The 11,129-nt window shown below is 42.8% G+C and overlaps 1 long non-coding RNA gene across 1 annotated transcript; it reads left to right on the top strand.

Moving 5' to 3' along the window:
- The first annotated feature begins 6,538 nt into the window (after positions 1 to 6,538).
- Positions 6,539 to 9,584, top strand: LOC308469167. Its single transcript, XR_013982020.1, has 3 exons — positions 6,539 to 6,687; positions 7,797 to 7,920; positions 9,293 to 9,584. It is a non-coding gene; the product is annotated as an uncharacterized lncRNA (long non-coding RNA).
- Positions 9,585 to 11,129: the final 1,545 nt, after the last annotated feature.

Genomic DNA, 11,129 nt, shown 5'->3' with positions numbered 1-11,129 from the left:
TGGCTTGAAAATATTTAAGCACAATGAGCCTTAAGGTCAATACAAACCCTAATTAATCTAAACGCAACAACATGCAATTATGCTAATGCAATGTATTTTTAACTCTTCTGTTACTTTCCTATGGCTTTGTATTCATTTCACTACTAGTATGATAGTAACTAGGGAAATATTTTCATGGGCACCTATTGACATTACTTTTTGGCTCTTTTTCACTATGCCTATAGTGCTTAAAAGTACAAACAAGGAGTGCTTCCACATTAGCCCTTTATTCATTATTAGGTCACTCGGGGTTTTTTTGCGAACAATCCAGGTGACATTCTTCTGAAACAGTTCATTTCCTATCCTGACCCATTCATTCATGTTCTGCTTATTCCATCCTTGGTTTTTTTGTGTTTGTCTATTACATTTAAAATGCAATTCCGTGCCAGCGTCTTCATCACCATCTCTCTCTACTCTTCGATGAGTAAAACTGATAAAGTGTCTGTAGGTTTGGGGACTCTTGTCAGTTATCTCACATGCCCTGTCCATCTTGTTTTTTAAAACACATTTCTATATGCACCACTGCTGACGGGCGTAAGTGCATAGTATGGTTTTATTCATAAGCATCTTCCGCAGAGCAGCAGCAGCAGTGTTGCAGATAGTGAGAAAGTGTGGCCAGATCTTGTGAGAGAAGGCAAAAGAGCTGCTTGATCCCTTCCCCCTCAGCCCTGCAGCACTCTCAGCTGCCTGCTGCCAGAGCAGTGCGTCTGCAAGTTCCTTTTGTCTGCCCGCTTGTCACCTTATGCTGCCAAGGGGAGAGAGTCTGAGAAGGAGGGATGGGCATGGCAATAAAGCATACCTAGAGCCAGGAGGGTGGAGGAAACTTGGGCAGCTGCTGTTCTGTTGTGGGAGTGGCAACTCAGCAGGCAAGTGTGTCCAGAACAGGAATGGTACTTCCTTCTATAGACGCTGGCCATTTTGCTCAGTTGCATTACAGGGGAGCTCTTTCCCTCCTGCTGCATCTCAGAAAAACAACCCACCCCCCTCTGACATCCTTCTAGTGCCCCCACCCATTTAGATGGTCCCCCTCACTTGACTCTGGCCCTCATGCGGCTTATTTCCAACTTCCAGATGATGAGAAAGTTCTAGCACAGGGCTAGCACTTAATGCTGGTGCTGGAGGAGACTCTTGAGAGTCCCATGGACTGCAAGAAGATCAAACCTATTCATTCTTAAGGAAATCAGCCCTGAGCGCTCACTGGAAGGACAGATCCTGAAGCTGAGGCTCCAATACTTTGGCCACCTCACGAGACGAGAAGGCTCCCTGGAAAGACCCTGATGTTGGGAAAGATTGAGGGCACAAGCAGAAAGGGACAACAGAGGACGAGATGGTTGGATAGTGTTCTCGAAGCTATCAGCATGAGTTTGACCAAACTGCGGGAGGCAGTGGAAGACAGGAGTGCGTGGCGTGCTCTGGTCCATGGGGTCACGAAGAGTCGGACACGACTAAACAACAACACCAACAAGCACTTAATACACAGCATTAACAAAAGCTTTGGCATCCCCGCTCCCCAGAAGCACCCTGTTTGATATTAGACTACATTGTGCCTATGCACAATGGCTAATCAGAGTTATGCAAGACTAGTCTTCCAACTGACATGTACATATTGGAACAGAGGTCTGCATGCACAAATTGGAGGCTAACACATATTTGGTTATAAAAGCTAACATCAGGGCAAGGCAGTATAAATTGCATGGATTGAGACCACAGGAACTTGGGTCTACACATGTAAGTCTCTGTTAAAACATGACATCTACCACACAAATTGCTCTGGAGGTTGCAGAATGCGGGTAAGCTCGTTAGATCCATATCTCTTACTACATGTTGGCACTACGAGAGGCTATGCTAAACACTATGTTGTTTAGATTTCATTATTACCTAATGTTCATAAATGTATGTCAAGTATATTAGGTGCTATATGCAGATAAAAGTAAATGAGCATGTGCCCTTAGACTCACAAAACCTGCCCATTATTCAATACTCAAGATGCTCCCCTCCCTAAGTACAGTTGAAATTGCCAGATCTTATGCATGCAGATCTCCTGTATTTGCTCTCCTGTTCACTCATGAAGCGGAATAAGTAAGCCTTATCCCTAATGAACTATATGACACCTGGAAAAACAGTGGAGGTTACTTTGAAGATTGGAGCTAAAGTGCCTTTCTGTCTGCTTATGGGGTTTTTTTCTTCAGAGGCAACATGTTCTCTTTCATGTTTTGTAGTAAACTAAATGGTTCTTGTTTGTGGCCATATCTGAATATAATGGTCTGCTACCAGAGGAGGTACATGGGAAACAGCTGTACTTGTCACTTTAAATGTCATGAAATATAAGCACAGGAAGAACTAGTTCTCTGTCCATTTTTCTTGATCTGGACAAATGGTTCCTAAAACCACATTTTCAGTGTTTTGTTTTTTAACAAACAATGGCTTGACAAGATGACAGAGGTTTTGTTGAGCTCAATTTTGATGTTAACACAGTTCCACTTTTCTCTGATGAGCACCTTTATTGGGGTGGGATGGGGGAGTATTAGCCAGAGCATGAGATGCTGGCCAGCAAGGTGTCACTGGTGTTTGTGACTTTTTCCAGTGCTGATTTGGTACTTATCAAGAGTTGAGGTTGTGCAGTGCAATGCATGTTATGGTTATGTAGTTGAGAGTGGATGGATGGAAGTAGTTTCATATTTTCCAGGGTGAAAGCCTGCTCTGGTATATAATTCAGCCCCTCTCAAGTGAGAGAAGGGAAGGAGAGTATTTGATGGTACCGGGGATGTGGGACATGAGGCCAGTGCTACTTTAGAGTTTGGGAGAGTAACGTATATGCTTGGCAGCAATCCTTGACTGTGGGTTGTCATATGGTTTAGAGCAGGCATGTCCAAAGTCCATTTCAGGGGCCTAATCCGGCCTGCCGGTTGGTTTAATCCGGCCCCTGTGGCAGTTTATTTCCTGGGGTAAAATCCCCCCCAAAAAACGCAACAACAAAAAGGCCAACAACTTCAATCCTAAAAAAAAGGTCAACAACTTTGGTTGGACCTTTGGTCGGCCCTCACAGCCCTTCACTTCATCAAATCTGGCTCTCTGGTTTAGAGAGTGGTGTAGATCCATGTGGTTGGTTGATGGAGATGTTTGAGGTCTTGAATGATTATACTAGTTGTGTGGAATGGAGCATTAATGAGATGGGTTGAGTTGGTTATATGAATGAGTGAATGAATGATGTGTGTTGTTTTGATGGTAGTTTCACATTATACTGCCTTGTAGTGCTCTTAGACTTTTATCAATATTGTTTTTAGGTATATTGATATTGTTTATGTCTTCATGTTTTGATGGTACTTATGTGGTTTTGATGGTACTTACTGTGTTTAGATGTATATTTATGTATTTTAATCTAGTGTAAACCATTTCAAGATATTCAGATAGTAAGTGGTCTGTAAATGGAACCAATCCATAAATAAATAAAACAAAGTCAGGGTCGTGTAGTGGTTAAAGTGATGGCCTAAGACTTGAGAGACTCTCCACTCTGCCATGAAGCTCACTAGATGACCTTGGGCCAGCCAGTGTCAATCAGTCTAACCCACCTCACAGGGCTGTTGTGAGGAAAAGCTAGGGAGAGGGAGAACCATGTGCATCACCTTGAGCTACTTGGATAAGAAGTGGAGAAGAAATGCATAAACAAACACACTAACTAACTATGAAGTCATGTTTCCATGCAGTGTTGCTGTTTGGCATCTATTGAAATCAATGTAGCTGCAGGCTTGTGTGCATGGAATAGGCCTTGTGTTCATGGGAGTGAACTGGGAAAATCACAAACCTAGGCATGCAATAACATGTGCTTTTCTTTGGCATTGTGCCTATGATGATTAAAACTAGGTTCAAGCTCCTGTGTAAGTTTTTGGGTAAACTCTGTCCTTTTTTAAAGTGCGTTTTTTTAAAAACCTGAAATGTAAAACCTCTGAGAACTTGGCAAGAAAGATTTCCCCACTGCAGATAAAAATAAGCAAACAAATATGTGTATTGCTGCTTGGTTTTTTTTTAAAAAAGATTTTATTTATCAACATTTTAGAAAGCAAAGAACCTGTTAGACCATAAAATAGTTTGGGGGAGCATATGTAATTGCTTCATGTATATATTTGTGAGAATCTTATTTTAGAAACTAGTGCAACCCTATGCATATTTACTCTGAAGTAAGTACCATATACAGTAGGGCTTACCCCAGGGAAGTGTCCATAGGATCACAGATTTCGGCTCTTTTACAATAATTCATATTAGGAATAAAAGCTTTGAGCAACAAAAGAGGGAGGAACACAAACTTGCAGGTGGTCTGGAAAGGTGTGCCAAGTTGGCCGGGTAGAAAGTCAAGAGAGCATATTGAATTATGTGAGGCTCTGAAGCTCCACTGCTGATTTTAATTATAAGGCTTTTAAATTACCGTATTTTTCGCACCATAGGACGCACCGGACAATAGGACGCACTTTGTTTTAGAGGGGGGAGAACAAGAAAAAAATTTTTCCCCCCTCTCTGCCCAGCGCCCCTTCAGTGAAGCAGCAGGAGGCGCTGCACAGAGAGGGGGAGAACTTTCCCCCTCTTGTTTTCCCGCTCTAAAACAAGGTGCCATTTAAGGTGCGTTCAGGCGGCTACCTTGGAAGCCTGGAGAGCGAGGGGGGTCGGTGTGCACTGACCCCTCTCGCTCTCCAGGCTTCAGGTTCCTTTCGACCTGCTCTTTGGGGCTGGCGGGGGGAAGCCCACCACCAGCCCCAAAGAGCAGGTCAGGGAGCAGCGGAAAGGCGCAGCGGAGAGGCTCCTGCCATAGCCGCGCGTCACCTCTCCAGCCGGGAGAGGGTCGCGGGGGGCTGCTTTAGCCCCGCGCGCGCTCTCCCGGCTGGAGAGGTGACGCGCGGCTATGGCAGGAGCCTCAATAGCCGCGCGTCACCTCTCCAGCTGGGAGAGGGTCGCGGGGGGCTGCTTTAGCCCCGCGCGCTCACTCTCCCGGCTGGAGAGGTGACACGGGGCTGTAGAGGTTCCTGCCATAGCCGCGCGTCACCTCTCCAGCCGGGAGAGGGTCGCGGGGCTATGGCATCTTTGCTCCATAGGACGCACACACATTTCCCCTTCATTTTTGAAGGGGAAAAAGTGCATCCTATAGAGCGAAAAATACGGTAAGTCTTAACGTGCCAATTGATAAACTTTATGCTCTGGTTTCTCCTCAGATAGTACAAATATATTTATAACTATTTTTCCAGGAGTAAAATCCTGGTTCGTTGCTGACGTGTTTTGCTTTGTGAGCTTTAATTCTCTGGGTTTCTCCCTACCATTGCACCAAGGGAGGAGCAAAGTGGAAGCAAATACGTTGTGTACTAGCATGATGCTTTTTCACACTGTGGGTTAAGTGAGCCAATCTTATTGTTATGTGCGGACCTGACCTTTATCAGAGTTCATTTCTTGTTAACCCGAGAGTGTCTATAAGTGTCCTCTTGATTTTGAACAATGCCCACGATGGTTATCCACAGTTGTCATGAGGCTATTTATGAACCAGGGGAGTTGTGTTTGAGGACTGTTGATGTGGGATCTCTTCCACATCATTTATTTATTTTTGTGTATTCTCTGCGGAAGGTGGGGGTTGTGCTGCTTTCTGTTCAGAATACATATTTGGATCTATCCCTTATAAAAATTTGAATACTAAATGGCAATGGGAGGAGAATACAACTTTCAGAATCTGATGTAATTTTGTACAAATTGTACAAATGTTAAGCTGTTATGAGGAGTATATCAAGTTTATGGTATTTTATTGCTTATAATTGGATTTCTCCCTTTCCCCTGTCCCAGTTGCTTATGTTGTCCCTTATTAATTTGATTTAGTTGTTACAGCCTTTTGCCTAAGTATATTAGCCCTCTTCAGACATTCAGCCAAAGACATGCCATAAATGGAATAGAGGCAAGTGATGTATGCACCATCTCAGCCCACTTCATCTGTAGGAAGGTCAGGATGAAGCAGGCAGGGACATTGGGACTGAGGGCAGTGCACCTGTACACACTAATGCTCTCACACCTTCAGCTGAATGCCTGAATGGGACTGTTGTCAGGCCTGTATTCCAGGTTTGTGCTTGCAGGTTTCTAGGAATAATTAATTGTGCATGTGTATTCTTAATACAGCGGTAGCTCTGGATGCGAACGGGATCCATTCCGGAGCCCCATTCACATCCTGAGTAGAATGCAACCCGTGCGTGCGCAGGTCGCGATTCGCTGCTTCTGTGCATGCGCGTGACGTCATTTTGCGTGTCTGTGCATGTGCTAGCGGCGAAACCCGGAAGTAACGCATTCCGTTACTTCCGGGTCGCCGCGGAGCATAACCTGAAAACGCTCAACCTGAAGCATATTTAACCTGAGGTATGACTGTATTTTAGAGTGAAGTTACGTAAATCAGTAACAGATTTTGATAGAGTTAATTTTGAATTGTGGCGTGGCAGTTATGGTCTTGATTTTCCTTGTATTCTTAAAGGCAAATCGAGCGATGCCAGTACAGTCTACATATAATCTGAGATCTTGTGAAAAGGGATATGGTTTTATAATTACTGTTCTCTTCTTTTTCAGCTTCTCTGCGAAAATGTCAAATGGGAGGGTCCTTCATTTTCACCCTTCAATTCTCCATTTTGGAATGCAGTGAGTATTTTGCATACTTTTATTCTGTATCCCAGGAAATTCTTTCCCCAGAAGAGTCTTTAATTCCCTTCCATTTTGCATTGCATACAATGTTTCCACCCTCCTTTTCTGTGTCCGGTTCCTTGGCAGCTTAGAGTACATAGTTCTTACTCAAGCAGGATTGCAACACACAACTAATAATAATAACACCACCTCCCCTTCACCAGCGGGCCCCAGGGCTGGTTGTTACAATATAAAATTCTGAATTAAAAACAGTTAAAACAAGTTACAGCCACAGGAGTAGGGTGGGTCTTGAAAACAACCATCTCAGGTGTCAAAGGGCAAGGTGTCTTCAGCATTTGCTGAAAGATGAAGGTGGCAGACATGTCTCTGTGGGGGGAATTTCACAACACCCTTTTTGGGGGGGCCCTTCCTTGTACTTCTGAGGAGGGCAGAACCACCAAGAGGGGCCCACCTTCTGATCTTAACACCCAGAGAAGGTCTGTAGAGAAGGAGGCAGTCTCTCAGATTTTGGGGGCTAAAGTCCTATAGGGCTTTACACACTAAACACCTTGAATTGAGCCTGGAAATGAACTGACAGCAAACATAGCAGTTTTAGAACAACCGTAAGAGTTCTAAAGGCAGCCTTAGTCAGCAATCTGACCACTGCATTCAGAGTTCTCTTCAAGAGCAGCCCTATGTAGGGCATGTTGCAGTAATCCAATCTGGAAGTTACCAGAACATGGAGTACCATAGCCAAGTTATCTCTGTCTAAAAGGGGCTGTAGCTGGTGAACCAGTTGGAATTAGAAATAGGCACTCCTAGCCATCAAGGCCTCCTGGGCCTCAAGTGACAATGTTGGACCCAGGATTACCTGCAAGCTATAACCATGTTCTGCTGGTTCTCATGAAAAGGGAACTCTGGATGAGGAGGAGGTGGCTTTTGGTTTGGATTTGTTCATGTCATGCCAAACCACATTGTGTCTGTATCCCAAAGTTATCTTTGGTTTAAATTCCAATGGGCCCAAGTTGTAGGGGTTTTTCTGAACACTTTATGTTTGCATGTGGAGTGGAAAACATGACTGCATTCTTTCCATTGCCAATAATACTTCCCTTTCTTCTTTCCCTTAGGTTGCTGGGACTGCCTAAAGCTAAAATGCTATGTGCTTACAATCCTAGTAAGGATAAAGATGTTATAGTGAATTCAATGTTTACAGCTACTAGGCATTTTCATGTGTCTCCTGTTCATAGCAGGGTGAGTGCTGATGTACTTTTGGAAACTATGCTAGGGCAGAGTGCCAGAGTTTCATGCTTTCCTTGGCCCTAAAGCGTTAGCTAACTGGTCTTTCTTTCCTACTTTCCCAGCCATCAGCTTGGTCTTCCCATTTATTTCTATTAGGGCTGAGCTGAACATTTTCCCATACATTTTCGGTGCCAAAAAAAAAAAGCCTTCTGTGTCCCTCAGAAGTATCTAATTTTCACTGTTGCTCGTTGCTTTTTCAGCCTCTGTTGCTTGTGGCTTCACCTGCATTTGGATTCCAATACACTTAAAACTCAATACATCCTTGTCAGTTGTCTTCTCTCCTCCAGCTCAATCATTCTCCGCCCTCCAAACGACTCTTACTCCCTCAGAAGACTCTGCCCTTTCCCCCTTGTTACTCTCCTCTGCTATAAGAAGCTTCTTGTTTTTAATGAACTAGCTTTTATTTTATTTTCTAACAGTGGGTTATTTTTTTTTTACACATGTAGCTTGTTTAAACTATGATTTGTTGAAACGAGCCAAGGTCAAACTGTGGTTGTTTCAACAAACAATCGTTTAAACTTATGAGAGTTCCCAGTTTGGATGTAATGATATGCTCCTTTAAAGTTTATGTTTCCAATTTCCTCCTTGTGCTCTGGAGCCAGAGGAGAGGGCTGAGGGGAAGCATGCAAACCCAAGCTCATTCATATCATAGCTGTCAACCTTCCCATTTTTTTGCGGGAAATTCCCTTATTCCAGCGCCGTTTCCCACTGCTATCCCGGATTGTTAGATATCCCATAGACTGTCCCCAGGACAGGTGAGGCTGCTGATCCCTTATTTTCAAGGCTGCTGATCCCTTATTTTCAAATCTGAAAGTTGACAGCCATGATTCATATCATGCTAAACCATGATTGGGTTGGGTCCAGACTGTATCTCTGTAAGTAAAGTGACTTGCAATCCTGGTTTAAGTTAAATAGTGGTGGCTATATAAGTTTGGATGCATTGGCAAGCTACTATGGTTTGCTGCTAACCATGATTGAAAGCTTCTCATTGTGGCGTGTAGGAAAAGGGAAGAGGGGGCATATGAGCCTGAGGTTCCTGGTTGTTACTGATTATAATGCTAAGTCATGTTTTAGTGCTGCATTCGAAGCCAGCCTCTGTCTTAGCATGCAGTCTCTCGATAGCTGCCCCTCCTTGTTTCTTATTGCTCTTCAGACTACATATAGGAAGGTGCAGGGGAGCATGGCAGCTATGGACCACTGTCACTATATTTAGTCTAGTGGGGCAAGGGGTGGGTGGTGACCCACTTTTTAAAATTTACAAGTCTGTAATAAAATTAATGCAATTAATTCTATTGAACACCAGATACTTTTATTTTATCTGTAGGTGATTCCAGCAATGGGAAAAAATTGTTTCAGAGTACTGTTTCTTCCATTAGAAGAAGGCAGTTTTGAAAGTACATTATTTATAAATACCTCATCTCATGGAATATTTTCATATCAGGTAATCTTTTGTTCATCAGCTTGAGATTTAGAAGGTAATTTGTTTTTCAAATGACGTAATAGTGGGCAAAACCAGGAAACATTGCCAGCAGTTCTTGGTCATGAATAAATAATACTTGCAGAGAGCATTATGATTTCCAAGGGACTGAAGCTTTAAGGGGTCTGTTCCTCTGGTCCCAAATGGCTTAAAAATTTTCTACATTTGTGTTGGAGAAGAAGCAAGTGGGCGACTTTCCCCTCTGGTAGTTGAAGACAACCATCCTGTAGGTACATTTTCAAGTAAGCCTTTCTAACCTGGGGGGAAAAAAAGATTTGTATTCCATGTTAAGCATTACAGACAATTAAATACAGTAGTTCTAAAAGTATATGTACCCCTGCTTGGCCATGATTTATTTGCTGCTACAGAAAAAAGTGTAGAGACACCCAGAAAATCCGTGTTAGACAGATTATACAAGGAATTATGCCTCAGTTTTATAACTGAAGGTCTTCCTAGGCTGTACCTCAGTAGATTGGAGAACTAAGGCAATGCTGCCATTGTCTATGCAGTGACATCTGGATCTTATAGCACATATTGCTTGCTGGAGCCAGGATGACTGCAGTGTACTACACAAAGCCTTCCTGCTCCTTCCAAACCTTGGACGTGGCATGATGAGTTAAAGACTCCTCAGTTGAAGCAGAGGCAGGGTGTGGCTGTGCCTTTGCTCATGATCCTTGTGCAGTAAGGGGTGCATTGTATTTGAATGGCAGTTGCTGAGCAGCACAAGCAGGGGACTGCTATTGCACATGTGTCATTCTTGCACACTTCCCATACACATTTTATTGACCATGTAAGAGGGCATAATGTGACTAGATGGACCTTTGGTTTGAACCAGCAGGGCTCTTGGCATTCACTATGATCTCAAACTTTGCATGCAAAATTTGGTGTTGTACACCAGTTTGCATTGTGCATGTATAAGACAATTTGGGATCTTCATTCATTATTTACTTATTAAATTTGTATACCACCCTATGCCCGCAGGTCTCGGGGTGGTTGCAACATAAAATCACAATATAAAAACATGAAATGAATAGTAAAAATAAAACCAACCCAATAAACACACACACCCTTCAGTTGCACTCACTTCAAAGGGACTAGCAGAAGAGAATTTTCTCAGTGATCTGGATTGTGTCACAGGTTTGCACACACTCTACCTCTTGGATCAATAACACTTCATTGATAAACTGAAGGGATCTGTAAGGAGTTCTGAAAAAACAGTTTACTGTGGAATTTGTGAATAAAATTTTTAAAATAACAGAGAAACAAAAGGTTAGTAACATTTAACTGGGCTTTGAAAAGAATAAAAAATAATATTTACTTGTGTAAATTATAATTAATATAATATAATATGCTTTTAAAACTTGGGCCTTCATCATAAAAGTTTCTAAATAATTACATATCTAGTACAAAAGTTTCCTTCACCTTTTTCTTATGTAAAACTATGTGCTAAATGAAAGTGCTTCAGATGTATTAGAAAACTGCAGCTGATACTCAGTTGCTCTTGTGACACCTGGTGTAGTTAATTAATTTGAATTGTTCAGGCAGCAATACCCAAGACCCCCAAATATAGTATAAATTATTCTGATTTTAGCCCCCTCGTTTGTTTATAGCACCCATCTCATGAATAAGTGCTAGAAATACTTTCCCACAGCCTCACCAACACTTCTGAATAAACATGCACTGA

The sequence above is a fragment of the Podarcis pityusensis genome, assembly GCF_964106645.2.
Source record: "Podarcis pityusensis genome assembly, contig: HAP1_SCAFFOLD_924, whole genome shotgun sequence".
NCBI classification, from domain to species: Eukaryota; Metazoa; Chordata; class Lepidosauria; order Squamata; family Lacertidae; genus Podarcis; species Podarcis pityusensis.
Note: the sequence above shows the minus strand (reverse complement) of the source record. Positions and strands in the feature narration are given on the sequence as shown.